Source organism: Protopterus annectens, chromosome 11.part0 (genome assembly GCF_019279795.1).
Source record: "Protopterus annectens isolate FY-2018-M chromosome 11.part0, PAN1.0, whole genome shotgun sequence".
NCBI lineage: Eukaryota > Metazoa > Chordata > Ceratodontiformes > Protopteridae > Protopterus > Protopterus annectens.
Window position 1 is genome coordinate 336,069,433 of NC_056745.1, and position 16,867 is coordinate 336,086,299.

The 16,867-nt window shown below is 43.2% G+C and overlaps 1 protein-coding gene across 2 annotated transcripts in view; it reads left to right on the forward strand.

The window, feature by feature from the left end:
- The window catches only part of NFYB (nuclear transcription factor Y subunit beta), a 534,217-nt gene that overhangs the window by 186,422 nt on the left and 330,928 nt on the right, over positions 1-16,867 (forward strand). The window lies entirely within an intron of this gene.

Here is a 16,867-nt window from a genome sequence, read left to right on the forward strand (position 1 = left end):
GTCTTTGGGTTTAGCTATTTCTAAGCAGACCATCTCTTCTTGGATTTCTGAACCCATTTCTTTTTGTTATTTTTTCATGGTAAATGTCTTTCCTTGTCAGTAAAGGCTAATTTTACCAGGGCTGTTGCTTCCCCTGGTGCTGTTTTCAAGGGGTTGGATACCAATTCTATCTCTGAGGCTGCTACTTGGTCTCTGTACTTCACTAAGCATTACAAGTTGGATATTATTGCCTAGGTTACAGCTGGCTTTACCAGGGCTGTCTTGTATAGGTTTCCAGAAGGCTGTTCAGTGCCATCCTTCTCCCAGGATTCCTCTTGATCTTTTCTAGTCTCCCTTTGGTTATGAATACTGCCAACATTGATATGGAAGGACATAGTCCAGTTGTGTAAAATCTTACCATAACAGTAGATGTCCTTGTCTTCACTGTTGCAGTATTGACTTCCTTCCTCCTGTCCCCTCTACTATAACCTGTTCTTCTTGCTCTCCTGTCTGAGGGTCTCTTCTGTCTTCTCCGTCTGGATGCACATGTTCTTACTTGTTTCTGGGATATTCTGTTCCTCCTGGGGCTTTTTTCATTGCTGAATGTGTACATCCATATATTACCTTTATGCCATACGCCTTGTGAGGGGACAGTACATGTGATGCGCAGTACCTGTTAGTATTAAAGGTTTTTATATACTGGCTGGACGTTGGGCTATCCTTGGCAGGATATCTCTTCAGTTATGAATGCTACGACAGTGAAGAGAAGGACATATACTGTTATGGTAAAATTTTACATGATTGTACTTTCTTCTAAACGTCCAGAAAGATTGTCCCAAAATTATGGCGTTGATTCCCTTTTGGCCAAGGCAACAGTGGTTTTCCCTTCCTTTCAATTTGGCCAAGGGCAGTTACTATAAGCTTCTCCACAGACTAGATTTACTAATACAAGACAGCAGGAGTTTGATAAACCCTTGTCTAAAAATTCTTCAGCTAACTGCCTGGATGATAAAATGTTGATACCTTTTAGGCACCTTTTTTCTGAGGACATGTAGCAGGTACTAAATATTCAAGAAAAACTGCAATGAGAAAATCATATATGTGCAAGGTGAAATGATTTTCTAGTTGGTGCCAGTCAAAGAGACAGAATCTTCTTCAACGCCAGTTATCTCCGGTTTTTGATTATTTGTGTGAGTTACTGTCCAGTGGCCTTTTGTAAGTTATCTATCATACATTAGTTGGCCATTTCTGTTTGTCTGCCCTTGGACCCACCCCCAACCCTTTCTAATAATGCTCAAATTAAACAGTTTTCGAAAGGGGTGTTACATACTCATCTACCTAGAAAACATGTGGCTCCTCCTTGGGATCTGAACTTTGTGCTTGAGAACCAGCTCATGAGGTTCTTAACATGGAAGACTGTTTTGCTCATCTCATTGCTCTGACATCTACTAGGAGGGTATCTGAGTTACATAATGTTATGGCAGGTTACCTTGTTTTCCACAGAGACTGGGTTTCTTTGAGAACAAATCCTACCTTTATGCCCCACCCTCAATTGGTCTCAGAATTTACTTTCAGCCAGACTATTACTCTTCCAGTTTTCTTTCCCGAGCCTAAGAACAAGGGAGAAAGGATCCTTCGCACTCTAGATGTCTACAGGCAACTTGGGTGCTATCTAGACAAAATTTGAAACTTCAGGAAAGCTAATCAGCTGTCTCTTTCCTATAACGTAAGAGAAAAGGACAATTATTGTCAAAACAGACCATTTCTGGATGATTGCTTCATGCTATTGTATTTTGTTTTACTCGCCATAGTAGGCCACTTATAGGCAGGGTTACTGCCTATTCCACAAGGACTTTGGCTACTTCAGTTGCTTTCTGGAAAGGGGTGGATCCCATAAGTATTTTAGAGGCAGCAACATGGTCCTATGTACACATTTTCATTAAGCATTACAAACTGGATTTCTTTTCCAGGTCTGGAACAGGATTTGCTAATACTATTCTCCAGGGGCACCTTAAGCCTTAGTTTATTGGCCTCCTACCTTTTTCATTTTTCTTCCCTAAGCTGTTGTAATCAACCCATATAGTATAGACTACTGCAACAGCGATCTGTGTTTGAAGATCATACAGTTGTGTAAGTAAAACTTAGCTTAACAGTCAGTGTTCTAACAGATCACTGTTACGGTAGCCTCTAATCCCTCCAGCCTAATTTTGTTTGTATTTTTTGGTGTTGCCAGGGTGAGGATTTGTCCATCTTTTTTTGTATAAAGTTATAGTTGTACCTTTAACGTAGTTATGCATGAGCTACTGACAGTTGGAGTGCATTGATGGTGCATTGGTGCCTATAACTTTGTGAAGTTAGCTGTTTGCAGTTGGGGTAGGACCCATATAGCTTAGGCTACTACAATTATGATTTATTGGAACAACTACTCTTACTCCAAGTTTTACTTACACAATTATAGTTTCAGTCTTACTGCAGTCTGACTTTTTAAGTAATGATATGTTCATAGTATTCCTTTTCTAAATGTTGTACACTGCGTTTTGTCTGCAGAACTGTGTGCATGCAAGCATGTTTAGTACAGATTCCTGTAAGCATAAAAAATTAAGAAAGCTCACCTGTTACTGATTCCCTAATTTTCACAAAGTTAACAGTCATGCGGTACTGGTATACTTACTCATTCCTTCCTTCCTTGAGTGAGGAAAACTGACCCTCTCTGCTCTTTCTGCTTGGCACTGACTACCTTCCAGCACTCAGATCACTAGTTGAACCCATCTTATAGGTGACATAATCAAACACATTGCCTCTGTCTTTGGAGTAGTCATTTAATATAAACATTGATAAAATATATTAAATGACTACAGAGCATAATATATGCCCAAGTAAACATATTGGTGTATTCAAATAAAATTAAGACAGACAAGTAGAAGTTTGTCTGCATAGCTTAGGGATAAAAATCCTGTTTATAATCCAGATAAACTGAGTTTGAGTAGTGGATTGGGATATTGGAGAAGCTGAATAGGAGGGAGTGAAAAGTGAGAAGTCAATGTCAGCTTCCCATTCTGGGAGGTAGTCTCAGTCTGCTCTTTCCTAAGACAATGAAAGGCGAATGATAGGCTGATATAGGCTTAGTTTTACCAAACTAGTGACAGTGTCCATCATTGGCATGTATGTGTAAGTACACACATGCATCATGAGGGTGTCATATTTTGGTGAAGCAAGTGCTTGCATCAGCAGCTGAGGTGATCTAGGTGAAGTCACAAACTGGATCACTTCCATGACTGCATGTATGATAGCCCTTCCAGCCATCTCTCATCCTCTTGCTAGAGATAAACATTATGGAGAATGAATGGTCTCAAATTTGTTTGGAAGGGGCTTGATGATCGGCATTCACAGAGGGATAATAAACAAAAAGGAAATGTCAAGTGCAACTTTTCAAATTGGACCATTTGAGCATTGGAATCTATACTCCCTTTACAGATAGATGAGATGCCTCAGGGTAACATCCTGCTCTGCAAGTATCTGGATATCTGGATAATTTGGAGGAATCTTCACATTCCCAAAAATACTTTGTATGTAAAATACTGGTACCTATAATTTGTGTATGTTTTAATGCTGCTTCAGATAGAGACAGTGTAATGCATCCATTTTCTTTCCAGGTAGGTGATGTCATTGTGGGACAGATGTCATATGGATGTACTATGCCCAAGTGCTCAGAATATACATTTTTGAACAGTTTTTCAAAAGTACTGTGTTGTCATTCTAGATTTGTGGTTAGTTAAAATTAAATGGCTTTTCTTGAGATCAGTGTACTGACTTGAGGACTGTAGAACTGGATATGTTAAGAAGGGTGTGTGGGGTTTCAGTTAGCTTTTCTTCCACTAGAACTTTTTTCTTCACAATTGTGGTAGATATATTTACATTCTTACGATTACAACCATGCTTTTGAGATGTTTTGGTCAAAACTTAGTCCTAGACCCTTGTGCAATACCTTGTATATATGTAAAGCAAGATGCAATTTTGATGTTGGCAACCCTTTTTTTAGAAATATATATTGTGTTCTTTTCTTTTTTTGAATTCTTAAAACTATCTGTATCCATTCTAACTTTCTAAACTTCTATTTCACCCCAAAACTTTGATGCATGTTCATTGAAGTGTTCCTTTTCGGTATTAATTTGTTGTCAAATTATGCATCTCGTAATTGATGATTTTCAATGTATTAAAGATATACAGCAGAAAAACTTTCTGCACTAAAATTCATTGAAGTCTGTAGTGCTCTGTAAATTGTAGATCTGATGATGTTCATCGTGTTTCACTGCTGCAGTCATTACACTTGGGTTATCCTGCCGTCAGGCGGTCCCGCAGTCGGCCAGAGTTCCAAAGTCTTGGTCCGGCGTCGGTTGCTGTCACTTCTTCCCTGACGTCAGTGCGCCAGGTGTATATAAGATGCAGCCGATGCCATTTTCTTCAGTCTTTCTTGCCGTGCGGTGCCCGAAGCAAAAGCAGTTCGCAAGTGCCGGTCGGCCGACTCCTGAGATTTCAAATTCGATTTCAGATCCGAATCTTCAATAAAGCTAAGTACCCCGTTGGGGAAACTTTTTCTTGCCTCAGACCGATGTCAGTAAAAGTTAATAATTGTATTTCTTGTGGGAAGCAAATACCTCATAAGGATTTTAATTCTTACTGTATTCCATGCCTAGGCCCAGATCACGACGTCACTGATAGATTTAACAAATGCACTATTAAACGTCGGTTTGATTTTGCACGCCATTATTTTGGCCGAAGGTTTAATTATACCATGCCATTGGAGCAACCGATGACTGGAATTCACAGAAAACGCAAAGATAAGGATAAGGAGAGGCATCCGAGGCCCAAAACTGACGACAAAGCCTCTTCTACGCCAGTCGCCGGTTTGCCGGTTCTCAGTGAGGTGCTTTCGCAGCCCCTGACACCCGCTACCTCAGAGCCACAGGCTGCAACCGACTCCCACGTGGAGTTGCCTAGGCCTCTGGATACTCAAGGTTTTGGGCCTATGGAGACTAACCCTTCAGATGGGTCTGGAGCCGCTGATCAGGCTTCGGCTTCTGAGGGTGTTTTCAGACCTTCACAGCTTACCATTGCATCTACAGCCAAGTCTAAAGCAACATTAAAGACAAAGAAGCAAGTACAGAATTCACCTGGACAGGCCTCCATGCCTAAAAAGCAGATGCTCAAAATGGCCAAAGACTTAATTACTCTGATCAGGGTTACCTATCCCCCTCCTGATAAAAGGCCTAGGCAGGATACAGACTATGATTCCTCTTACCAGATTTCTATATATTCTGACTCCTGTTCAGACCAGGGATATTCCTTACCCCCCTATGAGGACTCTGATGCTGAAGAATCTATCCCTTCAGCCTCTCCTCCTGAGGATTATTCGTTTGGGGAAACTTTACACACCATGAGGGAGCATTTCCACTGGGAGGGCCAGGATTACTCAGAGTCCAAGAAAAGGCTCAGAGATTTTCTTTTATTGCCTCAGCACAGGCCCCTTGCTATTCTGCCAGTGTTGGATATTGTGGACGATGTGTTCTCTGAATCCAGTTTAAATCCAGATTCATTACCCCCTGCTCCAGTCAAGCCAGACAGGTACTACAGAGTCCCTGACTCACACAAATTTCTTTATAGAAACCCTGCTGCTGACCCAGAAACTATTTCCCAGGGTCCCAAAGGGGTAAAGGCCTCCACAGCTAAAAATCCAGTTCCCTCGGACAGGGATTCAAGAGCATTAGACAGATGGGGGAAGAAAGTTTACACCTCAGCAACATTAGCAGTGAGAGCTTTAAACTGCCAGTTTCACATGCTTAAATATCAACAATATTTACTGTCTCAGTTAAAACAGAAAATGAGTACAAGTGCAGAACAACCTGATTTTAAGGAAATGCAGGATTTATTGCATGCAGCTGAACAAGTAGGTAAACATACTTTGCAATGTGGTTTTGATTCATTAGAAGCTTCTTGTAGAGCAGCAGTTACAGGATCTGTGATTCGAAGGCATGCTTGGTTAAAAGAACAAACCTTATCAGATCATGTTAAGGCGAAATTATTAGATGCTCCTTTACAGCAAGATATTTTATTTGGTGTTAAAGCAGAGGAGGTATTAAGAAAATGGAGGATGAGGCAAAATCTATGCAAACAGTAAAGGATTTCTTACAGGTACAGCCACCAAGATTTAGCAGAAATTGGTCTTCTAAAAATTGGTCCATTCCAGTGTCAGGCCACAAAGAGGCAGATACAGACGCCCAAGAGGCAGATCTCAGCCCCAAGGATCTTACAGACCACGACAGTGGGGTGCTTGAACACCAAAAGGAGGTGAGGACAAGTCACAGCCTTACAGGAAACAATCTCAATGACTTTCCCCTTCCAATGCCAAACTCTACCCTGTTGGCAGCTCCCTTAGGGGGGGAAACTAGCACTTTTTTCACAAAACTGGCAAACAGTCACCCAGGACAAATGGGTGCTGAATATTGTGTCTCAAGGTTACAGGTTCCACTTTCACACTTTACCAAGGCTAAAAGGAATGCCAGACCTGCCACAAAATGAATGGGCAGAGGCACAAAAACAAATTACAGCCGTCATGGACATGAGAGCTATTCAAAAAGTACCACAGCAGGAACAAGGACAAGGTTTTTACTCAAGACTCTTCCTGGTCCCCAGAAAGGACAAAGCCTGGAGACCCATTCTAGACCTTTCCACTCTAAATACTTACTTGGATGTTCTGAAATTCAAAATGTTGACACTACAGCAGCACCTTCCCATGTTGGGCATGAAAGCTTGGCTTGTTACTTTGGACCTCAAAGAGGCATACCTGCATGTCCCTATCAGACAAAATTTCAGAAGATACCTCAGATTCATAGCTGGTTCAATGCACTACCAATTCTCTGCACTGCCCTTTGGCTTATCTACTGTGCCCAGGGTCTTCACAAAGTGCCTGGCACCAGTAATTGCATTTTGAAGGCAAAAAGGAATCCAAATTTATCCATACCTGGACGACTGTCTGATTCAAGCAGAGAGCAAGGACATTCTTCTAAAGCATCTGGCGTTTGTAAGAAAGTTATTAAGTTGCCTAGGATACACAGTAAACAAAAAGAAGTCAAAACTAGTTCCCTCACAAAAGATAATATTCCTGGGTGCCAGCTTAAATACAACGGCCCAGATGGCTTATCTCACACCAGACTAACAAGGACAACTGACTCAGTATTTTCAATTGATGGCAACAAAGTCCCAACTCCTTGCAAGAAAAATTCTGCAGGCCTTGGGATTCATGGCATCCTGCATACTTCTAATTCCATATACCAGACTGCATATGAGGAAATTACAATGGTACCTAAAAAATGTTTGGAATCAACACTCTCACAGCTTGAAAACGGTAATACCACTAATTCCCTGCCTACAACATGAGTTTCGATGGTGGGCACAGGCATGTCACCTCAATAAGGGTCAGCCTTTCACACTACCCACAACCAGGCAGACTTTAACAACAGATGCTTTGGATTATGCCTGGGGAGCACACATGGCAGGAAAATGTATTCAGGGCAAATGGACCACAGACCAAATGCATCTGCACATCAATCAAAAAGAGATGTTGGCTGTACAAAATGCCCTAACAGCTTTCAAGGACCTTCTGCATCCAGGACAATTATTATTAAAGACAGACAACACCACAGTAATGTGGTACATAAACAAGCAAGAGGGCATTCATTCTTACCCCCTATGCAGGCAAGCCATGACCTTGTGGAACACAGCTTTAACTTATCAAGTTCATCTGCAAGCACAATTCCTGCCAGGAAAGAAAAATACTCTGGCAGACGACCTAAGCAGAAACATCATGGATCCTCACAAGTGGAAATAAAATCCACAAGTTTTCAGCATAATAAAGCAAAAATGGGGATGCCCGGACAGAGATCTCTTTGCCTCCCCACTGAACTGCCAACTACAAAAATTCTGCACAAGAACTCATCACACACAAGCATGGAAAGTGGATGCTCTTTCGTTCAGCTGGAAAAGCCTGCACATTTATGCCTTCCCTCCTCTGCCTCTCCTTTCGAAGGTTCTCCTAAAAGCCAGACAAGAAAAACCACAGATGATTCTGATTGCTCCAGACTGGCCACGCCAACATTGGTACCCAATCTTAAAGAACTTAGCTCGAGGACCACCTTGGATTTTGCCTCAAATTCCACACTTTCTGACTCAACAAAACAATCAGATCCTACACAGTCAGCTCAAAACCTTATCCCTGGCTGCATGGCAGATTCATTAGCCAAACAAGCAACACCTCTCTCAAAAGCTGTTATGGATGTCATTTTGGAGGCCAGAAGGCCTAGCACCAGGAAATCTTATTCAGAAAAATGGAAGAGATTCTGTGCCTGGAACCAGGCTCAAAGCCTTGACCCTCTTGTCCCTAACATACCTCAGATACTACAATACTTAAATGAGATGCTGGACAAAAGACGATCCTTTTCATCCATTAAGATCCATGCTTCTGCCATCTCGGCTCATTACAACACAGATCCTCCTATTTTCTCTCATCCATTGCTAAAGCAGTACCTCAGAGGGGCAAAAAACATAAGACTGGCCCGGAGAGCACCAACACCTACTTGGTACCTCAATTTTGTCTTGGAAAAGCTCACTTTACCTCCTTTTGAGCCAGCCAATGCAGCAGAAATAAAATATATATCAAGGAAAACTGCCCTGCTACTGGCAATAACCTCAGCACGAAGAGTCTCAGAACTACAGGCACTAATGGCAGTGGAGCCCTTCATCATTTTTCACCAAGACAGGATTTCCTTAAGAACAAACCCTTCATTTATGCCTAAGGTGGTATCCAGTGTGGCTCTCAACCAAACTATTCACTTGCCAACATTTTATCCAAACCCCCAGAATAAAGGGGAGAGAATTCTACATTCCTTGGACATACACAGACAATTACACTTCTACTTGGACAAAACAAAAGCTTTCAGGAAAACTGAGCAATTGTTTGTATCCTATGCTGCAAGATCACAGGGAAAGGCTATTTCAAAGCAGACCATTTCAAAGTGGATAGGACACTGTATCCAGTTCTGCTACACACAGCATGGGAAGCCTGTACCATCTAACATTAGACCACATTCCACCAGGACAACTGCAACTTCTACTGCCTATCTTAGAGGAGTACCTACCAAGGACATTTTGGAAGCTGCAACTTGGAGTTCAGTGCACACCTTTATCAAGCATTACCACTTGCCTCTTTACTCCAGATCCAGAGCTGGCTTTGTCACTGCAGTGCTGCAGGGCCTCATAGCCACACCAAATTCTGTCTAGAACCAGCCACCCTGACTCAGCTTTGGGATTCTTCCCAAGTGTAATGACTGCAGCAGTGAAGCACGATGAACATAGTACAGTTTTGTACCTACCATAAATGTAGATGTTCGAGTGTCTTCGCTGCTGCAGTCCTGGTTACCCACCCGCCTTCCCCTCTTTCTTAGCTGGGTCTTACCTATATCTTTCTACACTATACTTTTTATGTGGTGTATTTGCTGACTACTAAAGGTTATGTTTTTACCTTATGTATGCTTTGTAAGCAATATGTATTGCCTATCCTTTTGGGGGCACCTGACATCTGTGACAAGATAAACTGAAGAAAATGGCATCGGCTGCATCTTGTATACCCCTGGTGCACTGACGTCAGGGAAGAAGCGACAGCAACCGACGCCAGACCAAGACTTTGGAACTCTGGCCGACTGTGGGACCACCTGATGGCAGGATAACCCAAGTGTAATGACTACTGTATGACTACAACTAAAACTGTACTTTATCGCTTCTGTCCGTTCCTCAACAAATGGGACCAGATCTGACATTGGATCTGATTTCATCCACTCTAGACTTTGGATCCAAAGCTCGGGCTTCCCCTTACCCATAATTCCCTCCTGCATCTGCCATTACCTCAAATTGAGTTTGTGTAAGTAAATTTGGCGGCTTTCAGGATTCTGATCCTGAATTTCTGTACTGGCATGTCTGTTCCCATTTGAAATGCTGAACATTTTGATGTTCTTCGTGTTTCACTGTTGCAGTCATCACATCATCACATTTGGGTTATCTGCCTGCAGGTAGCCCTCAGCCGGCCTGAATACCAGAGTCTTCGGATTTCTGCATCGGATGCTGTCACTTCTTCTATGACGTCAGGTCATCAAGGGTATAAAACATGCAGCCGACGCCATTACACCAGTCTTTCTTGTCATGCGGTGCCTGAAGCAGAAGCAGTTCATGCCGGTCGGCCGACTCTGGAAATTTTCGTTATCAAATTTCTTCAAAAAAGTTAAGTACCCCGTTGGGGATCCTTTTTCTTGCTCTATCCGATGTCAGTAAAAGTTAACAATTGTCTTACCTGTGGAAAGCAAATATCTCATAGAGATTTTCATTCTTACTGCATCCCCTGCTTAGGCCCAGACCACGATGTCCGTCGTTGTTGGTTTTGTGCCTTATTCAGTGCCTGAACTATCCGTCGTCAGGCTATTTTTGCAGCTAATTATTTTCATACTCATTCTGTGTACTCTGAAATGGCTTTGTCAAGCCATCCGACTACCGAGCTTTCAAATAAATGTAAGGATAAAGACAGAGACAGACCGCATAGATCCAAAACTGCCGATGACGCTTCCGTTAAGCTAGTCAGCTGGTACTCAGGTGCTTTCGCAGCCCCTGATACCCACTACTTCTGATTCGCAGGACTCTACTGAAACCCATTCGGAGTCCAGAATGCCGTGAGATGTTTCTTTGACTATGGAACCTGCGGATGTCTCTACCTTGGATGGGTCCGGAGCCACTGTGCAGGCACCGGCTTCTGAGGGTGTATTCAGGCCTACAGACATTCATATTAAACTGACCCCATTGTTTTCATCCAGGCCTAAAACTTGCACCATGCCTAGAAAACCAATAACCAAACCACAGGCCCAGGCCCATATGCCTAAAAAACAAATGCTTAGAATGGCTGAAGACCTCATTACCTTGATTAGGTTAGGCCAGCCTTCCCCCTCTAAGAGACCTAGAACTGATTTTCCTTCTGATTCTTCTGATCAGGAATCTGATATTTCTGTTTCTTCTGATTACCAGGAAATGCCCTTATCTACCTATGAGGATTCTGATGCAGAGGATTCCATTCCCTCTGCTTCCCCTCCAGAAGACTTTTCTTTTGGTGAAACCTTGCACACTCTTAGGGAGCATTTCCGCTGGGAAAGCCAGGATTACTCTGACTCCAAAAAGAGGCTTAGGGAATTCTTACTCCTTCCTCAACACAGGCATTTAGCTATCCCTCCTGTTCTGGACATTGTAGATGATGCTTTCTTGGAATCTAGCCTTTCCCCAGACACTTTACCTCCAGCTCCCAGAAAACCTGACCGGTATTACAGAGTACCTGACTCTCACAAGTTCCTCTTCAAGAATCCTTCTGCGGATCCAGAGACCATTTCCCAAGGACCAAAAGGCATTAAGGCCATTGCTGCCAAAAAACCTACCCCTTCTGATAGAGATTCTAGAGCCTTAGACAGAGTGGGTAAGAAAGTATACACTTCTGCTACTTTGGCCATCAGGGCTTTAAATTACCAGTTTCATATGTTAAAGTATCAGCAGCATGTTATGGGGCTACTTAAACAGAAAATGATGTTGATTCCTGACTGTACTGAACACAAAGAATTACAGAATTTAATGCATTCTGCAGAACAAGTTGGTAAACATACTTTGCAATGTGGTTTTGACGCTGTAGAAGCATCATTACTGTCACTGGGTCTGTACTTAGAAGGCATGCTTGGCTTAAGGAACAAAACTTGCCAGATCATGTAAAAGCTAAATTACTGGATGCTCCCTTAAACCAAGACCGCCTTTTTGGCAACAAAGCAGAAGAAGTCCTCAAAAGGATGGAGGAAAAAGCTAAATCTATGCAAACTGTTAAAGATTTCCTACAAGTACAGCCTCCCAGATTCAGTAGGCATTGGCCTTCTAAGAACTAGTCCTTTCCAGTCCCTTCTAGGCCTTTTCAGTCCAAACCCAGGAACAGCAGACCACCTAGGCTACAGTCTCAGGCTTTGCACAAACCTAAGCAGTGGGGGGCTCCCACTTCCAAAGCAGGGAGTAGTAAGACACCCCCTACGTTAAAATGGCACAATGACTTAACCTTAACCCTTCCAAGCCCTGCTCTACTACCTGCTCCCTTAAGAGGAAAGCTCGACCTGCATGCAAAAAACTGGGAACTCATTGCCCAGGACAAATGGGTTTTAAACATAGTTTCCCCAAGGATACAGATTCCACTTCCACACCCTACCAACACCAAATGGTTGGCCAGACCTACCCCCAAATCAATGGGTGGAGGCCCAACAGCAGGTTCTCTCTCCTCCTCAATGTCAGGGCTATTCAGCCTGTCCCAGCAGAACAAAGGTGACAAGGCTTTTATTCAAGACTTTTTCTGGTACCCAGAAAAGACAACTCCTGGCATCCTATCCTGGACTTCTCTATTCTCAACACCTTTCTGATAGTTCCAAAAGTCAAAATGCTAACTCTGCAGCAGCTTCTTCCCATGCTAGCCAAGGATGCCCGGCTGGCAACCCTAGACTTAAAAGGAAGCTTACCTGCACATCCCAATAAGGGAATCTTGCAGGAAATACCTACGCTTTAGGGCAGGTTCCATACACTATCAGTTCTCTGCACTTCCCTTTGGCTTATCTACTGTGCCCAGGGTATTCACAAAGTGCCTAGCTCCAGCCATTGCATTTTGCAGGCAGAGAAATATTCAGATTTACCCATATTTGGACGATTGTCTGTTTCAGGCAGAAAGCCAGGACTTGCTATTACAACACCTGGCATTCGTAAAGAAACTTCTAACCTCACTGGGGTACACCATCATTGAAAAGAAATCTCACCTAGTACCCTGCCAACAGATTGTATTCCTGGGAGCAAGCTTGAACACAACTTCCCAGATGGCATTCCTCACTCCAGAGAAACAAGTTTACCTGACAACCTACTTCAAACTGTTGGCCACAAAACCGCAGCTATGTGCAAGGAAAATTCTGCAAGCCCTGGGGTTCATGGCCTCTTGCATTTTACTAATTCCACATGCAAGACTGCATATGAGGAAACTCCAATGGTATCTAAAAAGCCTATGGTGTCAACATTATCAGGACGTGGAAACAATGATTTCTATCATTCCTTGTATCAAGACAGAGTTCCTTTGGTGGGCAGAGGCCTGCTACCACAACAAGGGACTCCCTTTCACTCTACCCCCTGCTGTCCAAACCTGCACGGGGGGCTCACATGGCAAGGCAGTGCATTCAGGGCAAATGGAACCTGAGACAGATGCACCTGCATATCAATCAAAAAGAACTGTTAGCTGTACAGAATGCTCGGACAGCCTTCAAAGACCATATTCTTCCAGGACAACTATTGGTAAAGACAGACAACACCACAATTATGTGGTACATAAACAAGGAGGGGGGACCCCACTCGTACCCTCTCTGCAGACTAGCCGTGGCTCTGTGGAACACAGCCTTGAGCTACCAAGTACACCTGCAAGCTCAATTCCTGCCAGGCAAACTAAATTCACTGGCAGACGACTTAAGCTGAAATCTCATGGACCCACACAAATGGAAACTAGATTCCAAAATATTCAACCTCTTGAGGAACAAATGGAGATAGACTTGTTTGCCTCCCCTCAGAACTACCAATTGAACAAATTCTGCACAAGAACTCCCCACAGCCAAGCTTGAAAAGTGGATGCCCTGTCCTTTACCTGGGAAAGCCTCTCAGTTTATGCGTCTGCCTCTCCTCTCGAAGGTTCTACTAAAGATCAAACAGGACAAGCCAAGGACAATACTGTTTGCACCAGACTGGCCACGCCAGCACTGGTACCCCCTCTTGTGCAATATGGCACTGCTACAACCATGGCACCTGCCTCAGACCCCTTCCCTGCTGTTCCAGCAGGCGGGACAGATTCTGCACCCTCAGCTTCAAACCCCTGAACCTTGCAGCCTGGCTAATTCCTTGAGCTCTCCCTTAGCATCCCTCAGTAAGCAGGTACTGGATGTCATTCTGGAGGTAAGGAGGACTAGTACTAGAAAATCCTATGCTGAAAAGTGGAAAAGATACTGTTCCTGGAGCCTGGCTCAGGGGATGGGCACAACGGTCCCCAGCTTACCTCAGATTCTACAGTACTTAACAGAAATGCTCCACAGGGGCCCTATCCTTCTCATCAATTCATGCCTCTGCCATTTCAGCACATTATAATACCGAGCTACCCCTTTCCTCTCACCCCTTGCTAAAGCAATTCCTTCGAGGGGCCAAAATTTTAAGACCCCCAGGAGAGCTGCCACTCCAGCCTGAGACCTTAACTTGGTATTGGAAAAGCTCACTTTTCCCCCCTTTGAACCAGCGGTTACAGGTGAGTTGAAATTCCTTTCTTGGAAAACAGCCGTCCTTCTCGCCATCACTTCAGCAAGAAGAGTGTCTGAATTACAGGCCCTCGTGGCAGTGGAACCCTTCATTAACTTCCATGCTGACAGGGTTTCCCTCAGGACTAACCCTTCCTTTATGCCCAAGGTGGTGCCTTCTGAGGCCTAAATCAGTCCATTAATTTGCCTACTTTTTTCCCTAATCCACAAAACAAAGGGGAACGAATACTTCACTCTCTGGATGTGCACAGACAACTTAGATTCTATTTGGACAGGACTAAGCCTACCGGAAAATCTGAGCAGCTGCTAGTTAGGTTTGCTGCAGGGGCAGAGGGGAAGGCCATTTCAAAGCAAACCATTTCCAAATGGATAGCCCATTGCATTCATTTCTGCTACAAGCACCATGGAAAACCTACCCCACAGGGGATAAGATCACATTCCACCAGGGCTGCATCTACCTCTGCGGCATTTCTCAGAGGGGTCCCTACCAGGGACATCCTAGAAGCTGCTACCTGGAGCTCTGTACATATCTTCACCAAGCATTACCACTTGCCTATCCTTTCTAAATCCAGAGCTGGATTTGCCACTGCAGTCTTGCAGGGATTAATAGCTGGCCCTAATGCTCTTTAACTTCCTCCTCCCTTCTTTAGCTTTGGGAATTGACCCAAATGTGATGACTGCAACAGTGAAACACGAAGAACATAGTAAAGTTGTGTACACTTACCATAAATGTAGATGTTCAAGTGGTTTTACTGTTGCAGTCCTGGTTACCCTCCCTCCAGCCCCTGACTTCCCTTGGCTCTACCTCTCCTTATGGTTGTTATGTCTATTTTTTCCTGTGTGTTTGCTTTTCGATGGGGGTTTTACCATACCCTTTAGTTGCTTCCTGTTATGGGGGCACCTGACATCTGGGGCAAGAAAAAAATGATGTAATGGCGTCGGCTGCATGTTTTATACCCCTGAAGACAAGGAAGAAGCGGCAGCATCCGACGCAGAAATCCGAAGACTCTGGTATTCAGGCAGGCTGAGGGCTACCTGCAGGCAAATAACCCAAGTGTGATGACTGCAGCAGTGAATACACTCGAACATCTACACTTATGGTAAGTGTACACAACTCTACTTTTCATCTGTTTATTTTTCATGTAAGGAATTGGGCTATTAGCTGAGCCTTTCAGACTTGCTTCTTTTTTTTTTTTTTTTTTTGCAATAGAGTCTTGCCCTCAGTAGGATCCATTGCCTGATAACTCTCTGATATCCTCTTCATCTTTCTTCTCAATGGCAGGAGCTACTATAGCAATAACCCACGCCTGGGTGTGGGTAATGCTGGATTTACCCACGGTTGGCGTGGTTTGGTCCCGCGGGCGAAGCCCGTGGGACCAAACAAAGACAACCGTGGGTAAATCCAGCATTACCCACACCCAGAAGTGGGTTATTGCTATTATACAATGACATTATTTAAGAAAAGAAATAATTACTTTTCTTAAATAATGGCATTGTATAATGCCTCTTTGCTGCCCTTCCGCAGCTGTCTGGTGTTCATGGCAGTTCTGATGTACTGCGCTTGCCTCACGAGTACATCAGAGTTGGGCAAAAGCAACGAAGAACGCAAGATCTCCGTTGCTTTTTACTGTCTCGCTATGTTAAATGGGTTTAACATAGCGAGACAGCTTTAAAAAAAAGCAACGGAGATCTGCGTTGCTTTTTTTAAACCTGTGTCGCTATGTTAAACTCTTTTAACATAGCGAGACAGTGTTTTATACTAACGGAAAAAGTCCGGGCGACCGGACCTTTTTCCGTTAGTATATTGAAGGATTTACAATGGGCACGCTGGTTGGGCTGGCCAATCAGCATGCACGTTTTAGAGGAGGCATTGTATAATAGTTGTTAACCCCCTAGCTTACCATAGACATTGATTACTACTACAGTTGTAGATATTATGGCTGAGAAGGATGTTGTATCCCTTTAAATGCAGAAACCATTTATCGGCTTATGCCTATATAGTTAACATTTTATTGTACTGTGGCCTTACCTTATTTCCATCTTGCAGATAAATGTATGGTAAAGCATTTTATTTACTAAATTAGCGTCTAACTTCATAAAAGTAATAGTATATAGGCTTTTAGCTCTGTTTCTTTATATCAATAAACAAAATATATCCAGCAGACAGAAAACTTGCATGCAGTTTGTATGGAAGCTCCTGAAAGTCTTACAGCTTGAGGCCACAAATTTTAAGGTTTACTTCATATTTTTTAGCTATTTCTAGCTTGAATAAGTGCACGACAGTAGAAGTAAATGTTATTTTTTGATGAGGTTAGAAATGTAGTCTCCTTGTCAAAAATGTTGGGGTGGTCTTCAAATCCACCACATATAATAGATCAAAGGCACAAAAGCATGTAATGTTCAGGTGTTTGCTTTTAATCAGAAAAGCCACTATCCTTCCTGAATGC